We start from the raw sequence: 24,051 nt of genomic DNA, 5'->3' as shown, positions 1-24,051 counted from the left end.
AGAAGATTAAGATGATTCAGTAGAAACTGCTTACTGCCCAGAGCAGATAGAAGAGTTATGTAGATCAAAGAAGGTGACTAATAGAATTCATGGTGCAACACCATGTATCTTTGAGAGCCACACCGATGATAGGTATTGTAAGATCAATTCAAGCAAAGAAGCTCACTTCATGAGTCCCTATGAGATTTTGGGTAGAGTAGGGCTAATAACCCCTACAATTGAAAAACATTCATAATGTATTACATTTATCACAACTGAAGAAGTACCAACTAGATCCTTCCTATGTTATCGAGCTTGAAGAGATTGAACTCAAGAATAACATGACATATAAAGCCGAATCAGAAAAGATTGTGGGTACTAAAGATAAACAATTAAGGAATAAGACCATCGAACTTGTAAACATTATTTGGAAAGGAATGGCACCTAGTAATGCCACTGAGAGATGAAACAAAAGATTAGATGAGAATACCCTCATTTATTTACCTAGGTATGTTCGTTAGCATGTGCGTCAAATTTTAGGGACAAAATTCTTTTTAGGAGGAGTGAATTGTAACATCCTCAATTGATTTATTTTGGGACTAAGTGTTAATTATGGTTCATGATATATAACTAGAGAATAAAATGATTTAAGAATGGTGTTAAAAAATAATGATAAAAATAAATTATTACTTTACAAAAAAATAATTATAAATAATAAAATAAGTGATAAAGAAAATAAGCATACAAAGAGATGTATGAAAAGGGAAATATTTTCATAAAATAATTATTTTAGGTATATGTGAAAAAAGATATTATTTTATTATTTTATAACTAGATAAAAAGTAAAACCCTTACCCTAAACATCTTCCCTATAAATTCTCTTTTTTTGCTTCAACTCTTGTTTTTTTGACATGGCTCAGCCTTCTCATTATTGTTGACTCTCATTGAGAGCTTTCAAGTAACTTTGTGTGTAACTTTGAAATTTCTTCCATATACATATGAATTGTTTTATGGATGTTATTGTTGTTAGATATCTTGCAATGAAATGTTATTAAATAATATTTGCAATAATTAGATATTTTGATAGTTCTAATGATTGAAATATAAAGAATTATACTATTGATGATTTGTATTGGATTTTGATTTTTCCTTTTTGTGGTAGAACAATGGTATATTGGTAGAGATATTTTGTTATATTATTAATTATCATAGCATATGCATTCTGCAATGTGCTGAGGTCAGAAGGAGATTTGTATGTTGTTTAATTACTATGTGGTATGTCATCACTCGGTACATAGTGGATGACACTTATCAAGGCTCTTTTTTCTATGTTTTTCTTTGGCCAGAATTTTATTAGAGTTGTCAGATACGTGATACCTCCTTGTTTTCTTCTTTTAAGGAGGAAAGCCATAGTCCAAACTTGGACTCTATACCTTTGGCTGGGTATATCTTAAGTACTAGTGAGCTTAGGACAATCCAGTCAAATGTGTTAGTTTCGGTTGGACTATGTGTTAACCTATAACTCTAGTCATCAGAATAAGAATAAATGGTGATATAAGGAACGTTGCATAATGCATTTATTGTTGTGAAATGCAAGTTGTAAATGAACATGGATTGATCATGTTGTTGATTTAATGATAGTTTTTGGTAAAATTGTAACACATTGATGTATATAAATATATATTAACATCTAGTTTTAATAAATTATATGTGTGTGTGTTTGGATTGTATATGTTAGGGATTTTATTGTTATTGATACGTACTTAGATCTCATCTCTTTCATTAACATTCTTAGGTGATAGATCTAGTAAGAAGTAAGGGAAGACACCAACGAAGTGAGCCATAAAGGCTCTTTTGTGCTCATTGAGGACATGTTATGTTTATTTTATTTGTCATAACTCTAAGACTTCTTCATTTTATTTTGTCAAGATACTTTAAAGATTGTTTTTGAAACTATGACATGCTTAGTTGTTTAGACATGCTCATGCTCTTTTTGGCTGACTTGCAAACTAGAAATACTTATGGACTATTTATAAAGTTCTTTTATTAACTATGTGGATTATAATTTTGAGTTGTTACAAATTATCCATTAGATATATTGTTTTACAAATATGAGTTGGCAAATAGGGATCTTAGAGATATTTTATAAGATATTATTATTATATCCTTGATTTAAATTTTAATAGATGACAATCTTATCCGAATAATATTTTATATTTTTAGATTAAGTTTAATATTTAGAGTCTCATTTGAGCATTTGCTTTTCTAATCAATTCGATTTTTAGGATAATAAATCTATAGCAATAGTTAGGCCTTACCTGGACTTTCTGCCCTCTCGAGCATTTGGAGTGGTTGGATTACACCTTATAATTGTACATGCTCCAAACAAGAACATCTTTTAGTTCAGGAGAAAGAGAAATCGACTTAGGAATTTTGTCTATTTTAAGAGTCAATTGTATAAAATTATTTTCAAGTTATAAATGAAAATTTTCTTTGACAAATATTTACTTGTCTTTTTGTATTCGTGATAAAATACAATTAGATTGTAAGAGTTTGATCAACTCTTTGGGAAGCTTTTTTATAACTATGAATCTAGAAATAAGATCTTTTAGGATTTTAGCTAACCAACTTTTATTATTTTCAAGTATATTTTAGTTTTGTGTTTCTTGAATTCCTATAGGAATCCATGTCATGTAGTCAAATGTGAATGTTCTAATTTCAAATTCATTATCGTTGTAGTGTATATTTAAAAACAATTTTTCTGCTAATTTAACATGTAAAATTTAGTTTGTGAGTGTGCTTTATGTATATATGTGTGTCTCCCTGTTCTAAAATCTTTCTCCCTTACGCTCACATTGGCAAGAAGGGAAGAAAAGCACTTGGATTTAAAAGAAAAAAGGACGATTTAGAGGAGATACTCTCTAACTTAATGTGATAGTTTGGGATATTCAACCGTGTTATGTGGCGTGCAGCTATCCTTTCTCAGTCTCTTTTAACAACTGAAATATTATCTTTCCTTTTAATTTTATAAATTTATTTTTATCACTATAATAATATTATTGTAATAATGTCTATCAATTGTCACTACAAAAAAACAGCAGATTAGTGACGAAATTTACCACGGAAAAAAATTCCGTCACTAATTTCTGACAGAATTGTGACGGAAATTCCATCGCTGATTTTTTTGACGGATTAGCGACGGAATTTCTGTCCGTCGCTAAATTCCGTCACTAATCCGTCGGAAAATCCGTCAATAAATATTTAGCGACGGAATTTTTTCCGTCAGAAATTTCCATCGCTAATTATATTCCATCGCAATTCTGTCGCTAATCCGTCACTAATTTTAAATTTTTTATTTTAAATTATAATGTTACAAAAATTTATATAATAACAATTAAGAATATAATGATTTAAAAAAAATTTTAATTATAAAATAAATTGATATATTTGTGGAGTTAGTGTTAATGAAAATATCGTCATCATTCATGTCATCATTATGTATACACTGAAAATAAAAAGACAATTTCTTAGAAAACTTGTTTATATTTTTTTAAAATAAATTCCTCTTGATTATTAATAATAATTAAAAAATATAATAATAATATTAATAACTTTCTTATACAAATTGATATAAGAAAGAAATAATTTTACCATATATAAAATATATTGAGATATATAATATATGATAGAAATTCAAAACCAAAAAATGAATTTATATGAATGCAAACTAATATTGAAGTGAATTTTGAATTTCAATCATTAAACAATAAAATTTAATCATGATATAATTAATACCCATGATATAGATTGATTTTGGTCTTCAATACAAAAACAAGTGGTATATGCAAAGAATTTTAAGAAAATAAATTACATAGGATATATATACAAGTAGGAGAATTCTGTTTATCATAATCTATTCAAATCATTTCATCTTTTATATAGAATAATTTATTAGATTTTATTATAGTAGTTATTTTTTGAATAATAAGATTTTTTGACTAATTATAAATGATTTTCTTCAAATATATAAAACACATATAGATGATATAATATAATGTAATATAATACATATATAATCAAATTGTATATCTTATCAATGTCAATTAAAAAATAAATTTAAAAAATATTTATAAAAAAATTATTTATGATTTAAAATTCAAAATTAGTGTCGTTAGAAATTAAAATTATATTAAAAATATTTTCTTAAAAAAATAAAACATTATAAAACAAATATTTAAACAAATATTTAAACATTATTTTTTCATTAAAATAGTTATGATTAAAATTATCATATAATATATTTTTAGTTTTTAATAATATATGTATATATAATTGTTTGTGTAGAATAATATTATATATATATATATATTTAATTTTACATAATAAGTTAACAAGTTCATTGCAGCTTAACTGGTAAAACCGCACGCGTGCACAGAGGAGGTCCTGGGTTCAAGCCATGGAGAAGTCACTTTGAGCAGGGAATTATGTGGCAGCACATGTGACAGGCAAATGTGAGGTGGTAGCAACATGTGTGGAGGTGGTCCCTAGTGATGACGTGGTAATTGGTAGAGGTGCCACTTGGCATTTTTTAGTTTTCTTGTAAAAAAAAGGGTTAGCGACGAATTAGCGACGGAAAATTCTGTCGCTAACTTGTGACGGAAAATTCTATCACTAATTAGCGCTGGAATTTCAATTCCGTCGCTAATCAATTAGCGACAAGGGAATTAGCGACGGAACAAATTCCGTCGCTAATTCCGTGACTAAATAAAAAATTCCGTCACTAAATTCTGTCGCTAAAAGCATGTTTTTTTGTAGTGTGTTACTTTAATTATGTTGTTTACAAATTGTTCTGTATGGGTTATGTGGTTTTGTAAGGGATATTTTTTATTTATTTATTTTTTGTCTCCCACGATCATAGAAAACTTTTTTTCTTTGTCAAAATTTCAATTAGCGCCAATTTTTTAATCTAATTTTTATCTTTTTTTTGTATAGTTTTTATCATGAGTTTCTATACTCTATGCACAATTGGTTTTCAAATCTGGAAAGGAAAAAAATTTCAAAAACAAAAAAAGAAAGAAAAGACGAGAGCTCCTCATCCTAGCTTGCTGGTTATATCTTGTCTTGTCACATAAACACCCTATAGTTTGACCAAAAGACTAATGAATCAATCTTGAAAAACACAATCTACCAAAATATTAGGTCATATGGGATAATAAATATGGATATATGTTTATATGTGTGTATATGTATATATAATTTCTCACTTAAAAGCTATAGGCTGATTGCTACTCAAACTGTAGGAGGTTAATTCTACACTACAAAGATAGCGTAACATTGCCACCAGGAAGAAAAAAAAGAAATAGAGAGAGCGTATCATGAGGAGGCATATGAAACTGATTTGTTTTTTCTTTTTGCAGTGACAGGACATATTCTTCCATCAATAATTTAACGTTCCATTTTGATTTTGAAGAGGATTTATATAGAAAGGATAGTCACACAGCTTATATAAGAGAATCAAGAACACGGGGAACAGAACATGCACATTTTGTCTAGATTGGAAGCACTTGAGCAACAATAAGCTAAATGACTCCTTATCAGATCTTATGTCAAATGACTCAAATGTTGAAAATGACTGTGTAAAGCAAAAAAGAAGACTTGTTAGTTGTGGCTTATTAATTTGAAGACTTCTCGAGACAGTTTGATTATGTTATGGCTTGTTTGAAAAATTAATATTTGTTACGACAACTTTAATACTATCTTATGTTTTTAATATAAAAGCTAATAGGCTAATTTGTGTAGATTAAGAAAGTTTGTTAAGTTAGTTATTTGTAATAACTAGGTGTAGTCCTTCTTAAAATATTTGCTAATACTATCAATGGATAAATATGAAAGACTAAGTAGATTGGGGTCTTATGTGTAAAACCAAGTTAAAAATTAAACTAGCTTTTATATTAAGGAGTAGAGGTAGTATTAAGACTTATTATGAGGCTTTCATTGTAATTTGCTGACATTTTATATGATGGTTTATGGTCCAATTTTGTTCAAAAAATTTTCACTCAGAAATTATGGGCATTCGAAAGCTTTTTAGAAGTAATGTCATTTTAGAAATACTAAAAACATAGCAATGTCGCCATGCTGTCATTTAAAGTTAAGTTTGACTATTAAATATTCTTTCTTGATCAAGTTATGTAAATGTGACCAGTTGATTTTTGTTTTTTTAAAAAAAAGAACTCCACTTTAGCTGAAATCCTAACCCCCACCTTTCTCCCCACCCCAAATCTTTTCCCCAAGAAATATATGTGATGAGTAATAATACTCTCTTGAGTGCTACACATATAAGCTAGGGGGTTTGATTTGATTTCAAATTTCAGACATCAAGTTAATTTTTTTTAAATTTATAATTTTTTTCAAACTATTTATATTGATTACTGTACATATTAAGGAGGTTTTTTTATCAATATATATTTTCAATACAAAACATTAAAAATGATTTTTTTCAAATAAAATATATTTTTAATATATAATTAATTTAACTAATTTTCTAATATCTAATCATCTAATTTTTATATTGAAAATGGAAGAGAGTAGTATAGAGTACGCCTTCTTACTAAATTTGAATATTTCACTAACACTATGCCTAGACTTTTTAAGTCCATGATTGCCATAGAGCATGTGATTAATGCAATGGAAGGCAGACAATATTCATTTGTGATGAGAAAAACACATAACTCAAATTTATGAGTTATATGCAGCAAAAATATTTTCTCACTACTTGCAAGAATCTCTGGGAAAACAAAAGAAGTATATGACAAAAATTAAATAACATAAGAGACACCAAAATTACTAACTTGGAAAACCTTTCAATGCAAGGGGAAAACCATGAGTTGTCCAGAGTAAAGAAAATCACAGTTCCACTATAATCAGAATAGGGTGCAAGAGAGTCTCAATCAAATGCACAAACAAATGCAAGCAACCAGCCAAAAAATCAAAGCTACAACCTTACAAATAGAGAATGAAGAAGCTGAAAAAAAATACCCAAAGCATAGGCTATAGAACAAACTCAATATCTCTCACACTGGGCAACGAATTAACAATCAAACTGTTGAAAATGATGCACTACTAGATATTGCAAATCTACTGATCAAGTTTCACCCTGGGCTAACAGTTAATGAATGTGTAAATGCCGATTTATTGAGACTGCCCTGCGAAGATGCGAAAATGACTTTCTTCTTCTCTCTTCAAATGGCTGCTCTTTCTCTCAAAATGAGACCTTGCGCCCTTTAACCCTAATCTACCCTCTCTCCACTTTAATAAGTGGGACTCGAAATGAGCTTCAAATATTAGGTCTTTCTCCACATAGGAATAGAGCCCAAACCCAACATATCTCCTTGTCCTGACTATGTAGAGGTAATCGCAAATATATCTAGCATCCCCACAATAAGTTTCAAACTTTCCATGAATATCAGAATACATCAACTCAAGCAATTCAAACAACTCTAGCTTGTTCACCAACCATGCGGCAAGAACACTTCTCTAGTTCTACACACTTCAATTTAGGAAGTACATCCTTCATGGTTGAACAACTCAAGCCTCTACCACAGAAAAATCTTGCCCTGTAATAGCCCTTGTATTTGAAATAAATAATTATTCCTTTTTAATTAATGTTTTAATTATTTATTGCAGTGAGGTGATCTAGTGGTGGAGGTGGCATCTCTGGGTGCCAGGTTTGAATCTTCCTATGACGAAGGGATGATTTTATTTTGGTTTAACAATGTGAAATTACCAGAGTGCCCATATTACTCATCTAGTTTGAATGATCTTATATGGGATCTTAGCCTCTTCCCAGACAAACCCTTGTTGTTTGGTTGTTGAAATATCGGAAAAGAAGATGGATCTAAGCTCTATTTTCTTGGGTTTAAGTTAGTTCTTAGTAAAGAATTGTATTTGGAAAGCATAGTATTTTTTATATATTGATGTTTGAAACATTGTTGGGCATAGGATTTGAGGATTAAGAGGCTTGAAAAACTTGCTTGAATGTTGATTAACATACAAGGTGTTTATCGAACGTTAGAATTGATCATGCTCTTATTATTTGAAAATGGCCTACTTCTTCTCTGGTTGCATATACTGATATTTGAGTCCCCTGACTTATTCTGGTGCCAATTAGGGTGGTCAGGACGACAGAGGGAGCTAGCTAGGGAGGGGCAGCGGCAACAATGAGTCTTCAATATGGGCTTTGAGTGAGACAAGCTTGCTAGGAATGAAAATGGCGGAGGTGCGATACAAGATTATTGGCTGTGTTTTTTAAGAGTTTGGATGATATAATGGGATTTAGGAGCAAAGAAGATTAATATATTAAAAAATAATAATTCAGCCTTTTGCACTAATTGTAAACACTATCAGTGTAAAAAGTAATAAAAAATATTTTTAGAAGAATTATTTTCACCCTTCTCCACCAGTGAAGAATTGGAGTTGTCATATTTGAAAATTTATGACAAATGAATATTCCAACATTTACAATTCCAGAGAAAAATATCAGAAACAAGAGGGTTTAACACATGCATATCATTTTTATATAGTTTTTATTTACAGTATCCTATTTTGTCCACGTTTACCACCGCTTAGGGTGTTAGTGGATTAGCAGTAGGAAAAATGATTTTACTTCATTTGACTTTTATAAGTGCAAATTAGGATAAAAGTCCATCACTACTAGAAAAAAAAAACCCAATTACCAAGAAAATTAGTGATGAAATTCAAAATTACCAACGAATTAGTGATAGGAATTAAATTACCAAAAAATTTTTGGCAGAATACATTCCGTCTCTGACTTCATTTGCTGGAATTTTAAACTCTGACAATAATTTCCGGCAAAATATTCCATCAAAAATTGGCCACAAATTACTGACGGAATATTCCGTGGCAAATTTATTTTGTTTATTTTTTAGAGAGAGTAAAAGACAATTAATTTGTTGGAAACCAAACATACCTTAATTAAAGAGTATAGTCTAAACACAAGTCCTGAATACTTGAAATGTCAAATGTCAACTAAAGTCACAATTATTAATAACTCTCAACTGTCATTTTCTGAATCTCTAGTATTGCTAGAGGGCTCAATGATGAAATAATTTTTCAAATCTTATTTGGAAATTTTGTCATATTTATTTGGTTCAAATGTATTAATTAATGATTAATTTGAATTAAAAGTGATTGTATGAAATTAGAGCTAAAAAGAATAAAAATATCATATTTTTATTATTTATTTAAATTTATTGATTTTTGAAAAATACGATATTACATTATCTTGACATAACAGATATAAAAAACTTGACCTAAATTTTTTTCTTTAATAAACTAACTTTCACTCGATGGCGGATAGAAAGATTTGTTTTTTAAAAATTCATCAACAAAAGCATAAAAATTACAAAAAGAAAAAAAGATAATAAAATATCCTGAAAATTGCTAAATGACTTTCAAAATCCCAATTTAAACCCCTTATACTATTTCAAAATTTTCAAATCTTGTAAAATTATGCAAATGCTGTTCACTATTTTTTTTAAAATATTGCTATCTTAACACCCTTAACTGGTTTCTGGCCACCGAAGCTCTAACGCTGACAACCCTACCAATGGTTGGCATCCAAAGCTCTAGTAACGTGTCATCAGAGCTCTGGTGACTGCTTGCTAGAGCTTCTGTGAACACTCTTTCTTGTATATTGACTACTTTTGTTAAGATATTGACTACATTTATTTTTAAAACTTTGACAACTACTAGCTATTAACTACTTTAGTATTACAATTAACTACTTTCATTTTTAAAAATTTGATGACTACTATTATTTAGCTAATAACTAATTTTGTTTCAAATATTCAAAAAAAAATGCATTAAGTGTTGTTAGAGATCCAATGACTACTTTTGTTTTAGTTATTTACTATTCTTGTGTAATCAATAGTTATACAAAAATAGTCATCTGAACTTTGAAAAGAAAAGTAGTTAATAGTTATATGAAAGTAGTTATTAGAAATAAGGGCAATGTTATCATTTTATAATATTTTAAAATTTTGAAATAGTACAAAAGGGTCTGATTTAGGATTTTGAAATTCATCCACTTTAATTTGTCCTTTAGCATTTTTGAAAGTATTTTAATGTTTTTTTTTCCATATGAAAAAGTCAATCATAAGTGAAAGTGTTATAAAACTATGAAAACATACAGATTAGAGAGATGAGCAAGACACGAGAATTTGAGAGAAAAATGGATAAATTCTTGTTCCTTAGGTTTTTTTTTTTTCAGTTACATATAATCCATTTTGTTTAGCCCCTATTTATTACAAGCTTCCAGCCCTTTTAAGAGTTACAATTCATAAATAGAAGAATTAATCCACATTATGGTACAAACATGAAAACATTCGTGGTCATAGTAGTAAATATTAGAATAAACCATCCATTTGAGCATCATAGGATATAATGACATTAATCAAGAGATGAAATTCTAAAAAGACTGTAGAGTTCTTTTCACCTACTCATCATATATAATATTAGTGACAAGTTATTTTTACCCTTTCAATTTGAAAGTGATCACCAATATAATGTAGTTATGACAAACTGTAAACCAAACATGCATGATGCTGATTTGTGGAGTCCCATCGTTAACGGATTCCATGAGATGCCCGAATGGAAGGGAAAAGCTAGCAAATGGGCTCTATCAAGAATAGCGACAAACGTAGAAGAAGAATGTAAAGGAGTGGTCTTTTAGAAAATACCCTCCATTCCCCCAAAGATACTTAAAACACTGAAGGCTACAATGAATGGAAGGGAAAAGCTAGCAAAGGGGCTCTAGATGGACAGAATCAGTTTAAACTCATCAGATCTGGATCGTTTATATTTTATTTGAATGGTCTGAATTTGATTTCTTTTTTATTTTTATTTATTCAAAACAATTATTTTAATATATATAGAATTTAAAATAGAGATAATTTCTTAATATCACATTTTAAAAAAAGTTTTTTCTATTTAAAAATAATTAATTTAATATTTTAAATATTGACAATTCAAATCAGATACAAACGGTCTAGATCTAATAAACTTAGAGTGATGAGCACTGAAACTCTAGATGAACCACTTTTACATTTATTTTCGGAGCACGCCATCATATACGTCATTGACTATTCCAAACTGAATGCGCCTTTCGATATACAAGTTGTAAAGAACACATAGACGGAGTTTTGATATGCAAATAACTCAAAGCGGTGCTCTCCATATGCATCGCATAATTGTTGATTAAACGAAATACTATTAAATTGAAATATATATTAAACACAATCAATAAACTTTATGAGCTACTTATAAATCAAATATTCTTTGGATAGATATAAATATATACTACTATATTTTATGTACACCAGGGTGGGTTAAATGCAGTCCGATGGTTAGAACTAGTTTGAATGCTCATGAGATTTGAACCGTACAAACCTGATTTGGATGATCCAGGTTTGATATTTTTTATTTTTATTAATAATTATTTTAACAAGTATATAATCTAAAATAAAGACGATCTCTTAGTTATTTTTTTCAAAGAATAATTTTTTATTTAATAATTATTAATTCAAAATTTTAAATTTAGACTGTTATCAGATTTAGACGGTCCAGATCCGATGATATTAGGATGCTCATCCAAACTAGTTACACAGATGGTTGAGTTAATAGCATGGGAAAAAAAGGACTATGAATACAAACACAATACTTTCAGAGATCCCTGCCTTAATTCCTTTGAACCAAAATATGTATAGCTATGCCTATCATATAACATGGTTAATGGTGTGAATAGAGTTATAAATATCATCATGAGAGTCATTCACATTATAAATGTTAAAAAAAAAACACTAGCTTAAAAACCTGAAAAACACATAGTTAGTGGCATTATAGAGCTGTGAATATTATTATAAGGGTTGTTAATCACGTTACAAATGTTAAAAAAATCTCAGTTTAAAAACCTAAAAAATATGTGATTAATGGTGTTAATAGAGTTGTGAATATTGTCATGAAAGTTAGTTGTTAAACACATTACAAATATTGAAAGAGTCCTAAAAAAAAAAGTTAACAGTTGCCTAAACTTCAGTGCCCAACAGCCCACCTGAACTCCAGCATGAGTTGTTAACAATCAGTCGATCGGTCGGTGAGGAAAAAAATTAAAAATTCACCAACATTTCAAAATTAGAATTTAGTCATTATCATCAATTTAGAAATTGTTAAATTCATGTGACCTTATGGGGATTTTGAAATTCAAAAATTATTTTGTTGGAATTTTCCCCATTTAAAACTATAATTTTGTAGGCCAAAAGTGCCTTTTGTTTAATTACAATTGCGCTTTGCAACTTGCTTGGAAGATTTACTAAAAAACAAAACAATATTGTAGTGATGGTGCATGCAGTGATGTTGGTGAACAATGAAGGACCACACAAGGTTGTAAATGGCCACCACCCATTGAAAGCCTACCCTTCTTCAAAAGTAATATCTTCATTTAGAGTCCCACCAAGCTCTGCCATCTTTGCTCTGTTCAGAGTCTCCATCACAGACTTGAGGCCCAACATCACATTGCCCATGGACGGCCGTTCATTTCCATCATCAGCTGAGCACTGTAAAGCAATCTCCGTGTATTCCTTCAAGCTTTCGGGCGTTATACTTTCCTTGATGAATGGATCCACCGTCTCATAAATCTTATTCTCATTAACACATCTTCGAACCCACTCTACTAGGTTTTGTTGCTGCCTCTCCACTGTACGAATGATAGGAGGCCTTTCACACAATACCTCCAGAAGGACCACTCCAAAGGAATACACATCTGACTTCTCCGTCAACCTTTGACACATGTAATACTCTGGATCTAAATATCCAATGCTTCCTTTTACTACTGTGCTTATGTTAATGTTGGATCTCGTGATTCCTGAGGGTCCTATTTTGGAGAGTCCGAAATCTGAAATATTGGCCATCCAGTTCTCATCTATCAGGATGTTTGTTGACTTGATGTCACGGTGAATGATAGCGTGCTTTGCACCTGTATGTAAATAGTGCAGTCGTCGTGTTGCACCCAGACAAATCTCCAGCCTTTGATGCCAAGAAAGCATGAGCTGATTAGACTCGTAGAGATGGTCACGTAGGGTCCCCCAAGCCATGACATTGTAGATGAGGATCATTTCGTTGCCATCGTTGCAGTAGCCAATGAGAGATACTAAGTGATTGTGACGAAGTTGGGACAACATTTCAATCCCTGTTCAGAACTCATGGAGCCTTTGTTGCGACCCTTGTTTGAGTCGTTTGATTGCAACCGGCGTTTGACCGTCGTTAACATAACCTTTCTAGACGTTGCCGAATCCTCCGACACCGATGATGAAGAGTTCATTGAAGTTGTTGGTGGCAGCTCTGACCTCAGCAATTGAAAAGCAATGGCAGAGTTCCGTTGGCACAACTGAGCCATTAGTAATACACTCACAAGTTCCATCACTCAACTTGATGTTCTTCCCACGAGTGATGAGGAAGAATGCGATGCTGGAAATCAGAATGACGATGGAAGTTGAAACACCCACAATGACCCCGATTACATTCTTGCTTCTGTTTTTTCTTGCTTGCTTTTGGGTTAGATCATTAGGATTGGGGCGAGGTGGAGGAGGATCAGGGTTAGGTCCGGCTAGATTACTTTGTGAATCACTGATCTTGAAAATCTCAAGCACATTTAAGAAAGCGTCATTGTACTCTAACGGTGATTGCAAGTCAGGATGCATTTTAAGGGTGTGTTTGGCATGAGGGATTTGGGAGGGAGGGGAAGGAAGGAGAGATATTTTATTTATTTCTCCTTATTTGGCAGCACGCAAATTTTAGGAGATGAGGAAAAAGTTTAAAAAATTTTCCCTCCCCTCCTCAACCTCCCTTTCAAAATTGAGAGGATTTAGAGGAAAAATGTAATATTTTGTCATGTTATGACCATGATGCCCATATTTTGTCATGTTGTGACTATTATGTCTATATTTTATTATGTTGTGACTATTATGCCCATATTTTAAATAAAATAAGCAAAATTGTCCATATTAAAATATTTTTTCCTCCTCTCCCCTTTTTTTTATAAATCCAAATAAGATAATATTAAAATCCTTTTACTCTCTTCCCCTCTCAGTCATCGTGTTGATATCTGGATTAAGCTCACAAAAATGGAGTCTCAGCATGTACGTAAAGCCTGAAACGACAGGAAATTTCCAAGTAAGGTTAGTGTTCATGTTCACATTTTTATGCTTTCCCATATCGCGTTCTGTTCGATAGAGTTCCTCAGGTGCTGTGTAATTAGGAACTTTCGTGAACATCAGGGGTCTTCTTTCACCTTCCAAATCAGCAGGTAGAAAAGAACTTCCAACAAAGAAACTGTCATCGCTGTCCCAAGACCGGAGCATTCCGTGTCTTTCGTAGATGAGATTTGGCTTCGACCCACGTTTAGCCTGTACCGTGTCTGGATAGCAACGTCGTCGGATATGCTAAACCTGCCCACCGAACCAATTAATTTGAATCCCAAGTCGTCGGGTTTGGTGTAATAGAGATCCTCAGGCATGGAGACAATCTCAATTCCATTAACAAACGCATAAGAATCTGGGTGTGTTGAATTGGGAGTGAAAGTTAAGTTGAGCCTGTCGCCATCCCCGACGTTGACGCAATATTCTGTGAACATGGTATCTTCACGGTCAGCATCGGCCGTGACCGAAGCATTGAAATCCTTAAGGATTATGAACCCACCAGATTTGACAGTGAAAAAGGCATCGAAACGATCAAAACCCGGGTACGAAGCTGGGTAGAAGAAGAGACGAAGGAATTTCTGGCCTGGAGAGACAGGGAATGAATATGAGAACCGAGAGCGACAGAGACGAGCCGTGGCGTAGGGGACTTGCTGGGCAGAAGGAGATTGAGTAAGTGCCGTAGTTGGTACAGATTTGTCTTTTTTGGATAAGAACTTTGAATCGTTGTCTCCGGTCCATGTCCGACCATTTCCCGTTGAGTTGCCGGAGCTGCCATAGTTAATGCTTAAAAGATCATCGGGGGTGTAAAAAGAAGCAAGTGGGGAAGCGTAAAGCAGGGGGAAACAGAGGAAGAAGATGGTTCTTAATGCAGAACTGGCGTGATTATTGAAGCTCATCTCTTGAAGAAGCAGACGAAGGCTGGTTTTGATGCAGGTAAATTTTGTAGTGCAGAAACTGAAATCTGTTCCCGACAAGTAGGAGTTGGGTTAACGGATGCTGGTGGTTGCTTGCTGGGAAGCTTCGCGGGAGGCTAAAAGTTCAAAGTCTATACCAAAATAAAAATCGTCCGTAGACTTAAGTACTTCCATTCCAAGTGGACCAATAATAGCTGTGGAATCTCATAAACGGTCATGGGGACATGGACTATATATGCGATAGGGCAACAATTTAGGGGATCTACTCCACGAGTCCATGTTCTTTTCCGTCACAGGACTCTTTCATCTCAATCCTTACTGGTCACATTTTGTTGTGCAATGTTAAGATTTATACCCGTAGGAGTTTTAGAGTTTTTTAATGAAATGTAAAAATCTGCTTCATTTTATCTTTTAAATTTATGATCACACATAAGCTTTCTTGGATAAATTGCACCAATAAAAAGATTATGATGATAAGTGCACATGAGAAATAAGATTAGGAGTATTTTGTGGTACTTTATCCTTTATCATTTTTATAAAAAAAATTTTATTGATTGCACCTGTTAAAGGAATTTCTATAAAAAAGGATAAGTTCTGATGTAAATAAATAAATTATTGAGATATTTTGTTAAAATCAACACATATTTTACAAACGACTAACTTATCAATTAAATTTCATCTAAACAATTTAGAACTTTGGAAAAAAGATAGTGAAGGAATCATTCCAAGATATCACTCCCTCTGGTCTAAATATTTGAGTTAGATAAGTAACTTATAGAGATATTTTGTTAAAACCAACACACATATATTTCACAAACGATTAACTTATTTGATATTTTAATCTCTATGAGTTACTTATCTAACTCATATATTTAGACCAGAGGGAGTGATATTTTGGAATGATTCTTTCACTATCTTTTTTCCAAAGTTCTAAATTGTTCAGATGAAATTTAATTGATTACTTTAGATTTATCTTTTTATGCTTATTATTTTGATAATAGTTTTATAAAAAAGTATTGGAGGATTAGGACAAATTTGCACAAAATTTGGTTGAGGATTTGGGTTCATTTTAGTTAGTTTCTCTGTATTTGTTTTAGGGCTTGATTTTATATCCATATATTTCTTAGTTTTATGGTTTCTCAGATTGAGCAAGTAAAATAAAAAGACAAGCACATATCAATAAACAGAGAGACAATATTTTTTTTTCCCGATTAATGGGTGGTGGGAGTGCATACATTAGCTAAAAGCAAATTACTTACATTGGGGGGGGGGGGGAAAGACGACGATATATACATTAGGTATAAGGTCTATCTTTTTGCTGGGTGTGTACATTTAAGCGGTGATCCTTCAGATACCGCACTCAATATTTACTAGGACTAAGCAAGGAAAGGGAGGACGCATCGGTATTATTTTGTGGCGCTTCACCCTGACCATCAGGAGGAGGAAGATGACGACTTTCGGGAAAAAAATGATAATGGTTCAGAATTTGAATAGATAATGATATGACATGATGACTTTTGAAATTTAGAAATATTATGTTATATAAGCTGAAAAAATTAAGGGGAGCAAGGGCGAAAAAAAAATTAAGGGGAGGGAAATAAAAGGGTGGTTTCTTCAACTCCCCAATAAACTTACTCTAGATCGGTCCTTTGATATAATTGATGTAGATAAGGGTCGTTTAAACCAGATTTTCAAGGAGCCGATGTAAAGAGAACTTTAAATACTATCTCGATCCTTAATATAAGAACTAGTTTAACTTTTTTTATTCTAAATATAAGATATCAATCCACTTTGTCTCTTATATTTATTTTTTTTTTTTAAGGCAGTATTGTAGTAATAATGATAGTTATAGGCAATACACTTAATTAGCAAGAATATTTTGGGTAAGATAACACCTATTTATTACAAATAATTAACTTAACAAATTTTTTTAATTAATTTAAATAGTCAACCAGTTCTTATATTAAGGACAAGAGGTAGTATTATTTTTAAATTTATTTTTTAATTATTTATATTAACTTCTAGAGTTGATACGAAGATGTCCAGTCTTCACCAAAAAATAAAAAGGAAGATGTCCAGTATAAATAATCTTCGTTATATTGTATATGTAAAGAACCGGTGCAAAACCTGTACTGGTCCCATTTGGAATCCTTCAAATCCCAGTACTCAAGGCGTCCCTTCTTGTCCCCTAACTTTGGCACCAAGGGTCCCTTGGATTTGTGCGTGGGAAGTGATTTTTTCCTATGAATTTTCCCCATTAATATATGTATCATTACCATTAGTTTTAGTGATCTCTTTCGTCGTTTGCTGGTTTAAAAAAAAAAAATATCTTTCTTCGTTTTTTTTTTTTTATCATTTTCTCTTTTTTATACCAAAGAGAAAGAAACGTTTTCACTTATTGTCTGCAATTTGAGTTGAACTGAATTTTTGTTTTTTATTACTATATCTCGTGTCCTAATATAAAGGCTGGTAGAAGAATTGAATTTACCTTAAATATAATACATCAATCTATGTTGTCTTTCTCATTTATCCAAACTAAACTTATTCATTACATATGTTAACGAAGTTTGCATTAAAAGGTGGTTTCAATCCAAATGATTTAAGAGAGCATTTTAACAAAATCAACATATATTTTTGACAAATAATGAATTTAACTATTTTTCGTAGTCTACCCAATTAGTTAAATAGATCTTATATTAAAGACGGGAGTTAGTATAATATAAGGACCAAACAGTAATGATCTCTAACAATAGTGTGATATTTGATTGGTACATTTAGCAAAATCAATACGATGTACCACTTCCATTTTCACCACTGCCTCAGTGCCTTCCTGTCAGTCTTCCGTTTCATTACCATCCCCTTGAATGAGATACATTCCACCACACCTTTATCCTTATATGGTTTCCCCATTAAAGATAAAACTAGAATGAAAAATCATATAAAGAATGATAAAAGCTTAACTTAGCCTTTTATAAAATTATTTTTGTATAGAATAGTGAAATTAATTATTTAGCTTAAAATTAATTTAAGTTAATAAATTTAAATATTTTACAAACATAAAAAGAAAATACTTACATCATATCCCTTACTTTTATTAGCTTAAGTTCTCTAATCATACATGACTATTTGTCTTTTATTTTTATATGAATTTATAGTTTAATCATAATATTTTAGAATTAGGACACATAACCGTGTGTAATTAAAAATTTAACATAACAAATATAAGAGATTTGATTTAAATATTGTCTTTTATGCATTCAAATGATCTATGTGTAAATTGAAAAACAAAATATTTATTCATTTATTTATTTATTAGAAAACACTGGATCTCCGTGGTTTACTTTTCAACAAGTCGTCTTGAGGTATTTGCTTTAAATATTGTCTTCTTTTTTTTTTTTTGTGTTGCAATTTTACCTAGATTGGAGATTGATAAACTCAAGGGTAGAAAAGTTGTAGATTCTAAGTTAAGAAAGGTTGAGATGATATTGGGCTCAAATTTTTTGTAAACACTTTGAGATATTCTAAAATTATTTGAAATACATTTTAGTCAAACATTATCATCAATTATTTATATTAGATTCGCTTGGTATTCAAGAGCAGGTGAATTTGATAATCAATAAAAATCTCTACAACTTAAGAAAAGTTTATACGAGTCATTTGCATTAGTTTTAGCACATGTCCCATTTCAGTTACAGATTGTATAACCGATTGAGTGTTAGGAAAGGATTGTTAGCTTATAAATATCCCTTAATTGGAATTTCTGTGTTCTGTTGAGGAAATAATACACACATGCTTCTCTCTCTCTCTCTATGCTACATAACAATTTGGCATCAAAGTTGACTTTCCAGCCACACCACTATCATGCTGGAAACAAGATCTGGTGAATGGATCGATGATCTTGAGCATTATTTGGACTTGCACGCTGGTGCCATGGAGTCTAATCGTGTCCAATTGGAATGAAACTCCTTAGATATAGATGAACTGAAGACTTGGGTGCTATTCTTACACAGCAAGGCTGTCCAGTTACTTTTCCCAGCAAGCTTGTTAGTCCTCAAAAACAGTCATTATCTGCTTATGAACGTGAACCTACAGCAATTATATTTCCAGTACAACAACAGAGGTCTTCCTTGGTTGGCTCTATTTTTACTACAAGGACAGATCATTTACCCTTGAAGCATTTGTTAAAGCAGCAATCAATATCGTTAGATCAATTTAAGTGGCTTAACAAGTTATGGGAACTAACTTATGAGATTGAGTATAGTAAAGGGAAAGATAATGAAGCTGTGAATGCCCTTTATCGTCAATTTGATGTTTACTTAGCTATAAATTAGTTCTTAGAACTTAATTACATACTAAAGTGAAACAAACATGGGTTATTAGTGATCATGTGCATCAACTTATTAAATATTTAGAGCTTGATCCTACTTCTCGGTCCAAGTATACATGGCTACAACAATTGTTAAAGCGGAATAGAAAATTGGTAGTGGGTATTGATCACTCGTTACGACATGACTTGCTTTCTTTCTTTTATTCAGATCATACAGCAGGACACTCTAGCACCGCTACTACTTATAAAAGACTTGCCTTTGTTTTTTATTGAAAAGGAATGTAGCATGATGTGAAAGGGTTTATTAGTTCATGTTCTGCTTGTTAGCATTTTAAATCTGAACATGTTGCTTCACTTGGGTTGTTACAACCTTGGTCTATTCTAAAGCATGTGTGGTCTGAGTTTTCTATGAATTTTATTAGTGGCTTGCCTCTCTTATATTCTAAAATAGTCATTTTGGCAGTTGTTGATAGACTTAACAAAGCTGCACATTTCATGCCACTTAAACATCCATTTTTAGTTTCAGATGTAGCTCGTCTCTTTCTTGATAATATTGTTAAACTTCACAAGTTTTCCAAGTCCATTGTGACTAATTGTGATCCCTTTTTTTATGGGAAATTTTGGAAAGAACTCTTTTTGCTCTATGGTGTTAAGTTGAATTACTATTCAGCCTATCATCCACAATCAGAAGGCCAAACTGAGGTTCTAAATCATTTCCTTGAATATTACTTAAGGCGTGTGACTAGTGACTTTACAAAGTAATGGGTTTATTGGCTTTCTTTGGTTGCACCATGGTATAATACTACTTACCATTCTTTTATAGGCCTGATTCCATTTGAGGCGGTTTATGGTGTCCCTCCATCAATTCATTTATGTTATCTACTTAAAGATTCATCAAATGATCTTGTTGATCACCTGTGCATGTCCAGTGAGACAAACATTCAGGTGTTAAAAGACATACTCTTGAAAGCTCAGCATCGCGTGATCCTGCAAGTCAATAAGCATCATGTTGAAAGGAAATTTTCGATGGGAGACATTGTTTATATTAAGTTCCACCCCTTTCATAGAAATTTAATCTATAATTCTGCATTATATAAGCTTGCTACCTGGTATTTTGAACCATTTGAAGTCATTAAACGAGTTGGGAAGGTTGCTTATGAACTTAAACTTCCCCTTGAAACGAAAGTGCATCTAGTCTTTCATGTTTCATTGTTCAAGAAATGTGTTAGTCAAGGCCTTCCAGTTGCTATGTCATTGCCTATTATAAATGTTGAGGGTCAATTTTCTCTTGAACTTGAGTGTATTCTTTGCCATAAGCTTGTCAAGTGTGGTTCATTGTCTAGTTTTGGTTCATTGGAATCATAGTAGACCTAGGGACACTACTTGGGAGGATCTTTCCTTCCTGAAACAACAGTTTCCCACATTTGATTGTTCTGCTTCACCATCCAACATCATCCTTATGGACAAGGATATTCTTTAGGTGGGGTGTAAATGATACGAGTTAGTTGGATTAGTTTTAGCACATATCCTATTTTAGTTACAGATTTGACAGCAAAGAAGGCAACGAAACGATCAAAACCCCGGTACGAAGCTGGGTAGAGGAAGAGCCGAAGGAATTTCTGGCCGGGAGAGACAGGGAATGATTATGAGAACTGAGAGCGAGAGATACGAGCCGTGGTATAGGGGACTTGCGGGGCAGAAGGAGATTAAGTGCCGTAGCTGGAACAGATTCGTCTTGTGTGGATAAGAACTTTGAATCGTTGTCTCCGGTCCATGTCCGACCATTTCCCGTTGAGTTGCCGGAGCTGCCACAATTAATGCTTGAAAGATCATCGGGGGTGTAAAAAGAAGCAAGTGTGGAAGCGTAAGGCAGGGGAAAACAGAGGAAGAAGATGGTCCATGACGTCACAGAAGTCGTATGATTGAAGCTTATGTTTGGACGAAGAAGACGAAGTTTGGTCCTCATGGAGGTAAATTCAACAGAGCCAAAATAGAAATAAAAAGAAGATTAGCACCTGTAATTGCCATGAATGGTAGTAGTTTGCTGGAAGCCGCCCGCGATGGTAAACGCTCAAGTCTACGCAAAAGAACAAAGCACTGGACAGTACACTTGACCTGATCAACAATGGGTGCCAGCCGTAGGGGATTGGAAAAATGGATAATGAGACAATTAATAAATTTACAAAAAAAAAATGGTTATTTTGAATGGGGATAAGACGTGAATTGGAAAGAGAATGGCGTTGAAGTGACGATGGATGCGGATGAATGGAAAGGGAATGAGGGAACACGTGGATGCGGTGATGAATCAAAAAAGGGTACTGGATATTCTAGTGAGTGGTGGATCAAAAAGAGAAAAGCAAGAAGGAAGAAGGAAAGAAACTGAAGTCGAAAAATCAATGGAAATAGTCATGGATTATTTTGTTGGCGACTTACAACCGACTAACACTGAACACTTTTCTTATTTCTTTTAAAAGAGGGCGAGGTTAATTGTGAGTTGGAACATTTACGAAGGGTGTGGTAGTAGCTAGGTGTGAGTTATATGGCAGAAAATATATAATTATCTGATTAGAACCTATTTAACTAATTTAAATAGATTAATAATGTTAGTTAAATTAGTTAATATGGTATGTTTTTTTAAAATATCCTAAGTATTTTTTTTTAATTTCCTCATTTCTTCTCCTACTTGATTATTGTTAGGAGAATATCAATAGAATTTATTTAGAATAAAATTAATAGATATATGATATAGGTTTTACACATAAAATCAACATTAACTCTTTAACTCACTAATTAGATTCTACGTTAATAACAAGAGGAGTAGAAGGCAGTGGATTATTCGAATTAACCCAAAAAAGGAGCCATGGATAGGGGGAGACGTGGAGGTTCAAGAATAAATGGGTACTAACTCCAATCTTTAATATAAAAACTAGTTAATTAATTTAAGTAGATTAAAAAAAATAGTTAATTAGTTATTTATAATAAATATGTGTTACTTTCCTAAAATATCCTTGTTAATCAAGTATATCTGGTTAGAACTATTATTATTACAAAGACCACCATAAAAAATAACAGATAAATATAAAAAATAAAGTAGATTGAGATTTTATATTTATAATCAGAATAAAAATCAAACAAACTATTAAAAACTGAAAGTAAGAGTATTAATTAAAAATGAACAGTTTCGGGGTTTGGTTTGTTATAAAGCTGGAAGAATCTGGATATGGATAATTGACTGAGGGCGTGTTTGGAAATACCCAGAAGTGCTTTTGAAAAGCACTTTTTCACAAATCGAGATAAACTCCTCTATATATTTGCTTCGTAGACCGTAAAATCATTTTTGAAACTATGTTTGGTTGTAATCCAAACACCCCTGAGGGGCGTTAATTGACTATGGAGGTGGAGGGGGATCCAGGGAGGTTCAATTAACGTTAGTGGGAAACTGGAATAAAATAAAAATGAAAGCTAGAGGCAGAAGTCAACCTTTCTTTCTTTTGTCAGGTTAAAAAAAAAAAGGTCTTTTTTTTTGTTTTGAAAGAAGAAGAATGGAAATTAAAAGCATGGAAACTTATCCAAAAAAAAATTAAAAAGATGGAAAATAGGAATGAAGGAGAGCAGGATTGGAACCAAATGCAAATTTTTTTTTTGGTTATCGAAGAAATTATATTATAATAAAATCTTGGTGATGTTTAGGATGTAGCACTCATCACTATGATGAGATCTGAACCATTAAAAAAATTTAACGGTCTAAATTTAACCTAGAGTCTACAACTTTTCTACCCTTGAGTTTATCAATCTTTAATCTAGGTAAAATTACAAAAAAAAACCTTTGAGAATTTCAAAATCCCAGATCAAAAATTCTCACAAAAAATTTGTTGTCATTTGCAAATTAATTCTTGTCAAAACTAGTTAAAGTACTATCATGATTCCTAATATGAGATTTTATATTAGATTAGCTTGGCACTCAAGAGCAGGTGAATTTGGTAACCAATAAAAATTTCTATAACTTAAGAAAGGTTGATGCGAGTCAGTTGCATTAGTTTTAGCATGTGTCCCGTTTTATTTACAAATTGTATAACTGATTGAGTGTTGGTAAGAAATTATTAGTCTATAAATATCCCGTAATTGTAATTTCTATGTTCTATTGAGGAAATAATACACATATGCTCTTCTCTCTATGTGTTGCATAACATTTTGGCATTAGAGTTGACTTTCCAACAGCACCACCATCATGCCGGAAACAGGATTTAGTATACGGATCGATGATCTTGAGCATCATTTCGACTTGCACACCACTGCCATGGAGTGTAATCATGTCCAATTGGAACAAAACTCCTTAGATATAAGTGAACTGAAGACTTAGGCACTATTCTTACATAGCAAGGCCACCCAATTACTTTTGCCAGCAAGCCTCTTAGTTCTTGAAAACAATCACTATTTGCTTAGGAACTAAACTTATGGCAGTTATATTTGCTGTACAGCAATAGAGATCTTCCTTGGTTAGCTCTGTTTTTACTATCAAGACAGATCATTTACCCTTGAAGCATTTGTTAAAGCAGAAATC

The 24,051-nt window shown here is 32.1% G+C and overlaps 1 pseudogene; it reads right to left on the bottom strand.

Annotated features, from left to right (window-relative positions):
• Positions 1-12,271: 12,271 nt before the first annotated feature.
• LOC114717690 (receptor-like protein kinase FERONIA) lies at positions 12,272-15,145 on the bottom strand (annotated as a pseudogene).
• Between the last annotated feature and the right edge of the window lie 8,906 nt (positions 15,146-24,051).

Source organism: Neltuma alba, unplaced genomic scaffold (genome assembly GCF_004799145.2).
Source record: "Neltuma alba isolate B1F8T4 unplaced genomic scaffold, ASM479914v2 tig00011768_pilon, whole genome shotgun sequence".
In the NCBI taxonomy this organism is placed as follows: Eukaryota; Viridiplantae; Streptophyta; class Magnoliopsida; order Fabales; family Fabaceae; genus Neltuma; species Neltuma alba.
This window is presented reverse-complemented; position numbering and strand designations above follow the sequence as displayed.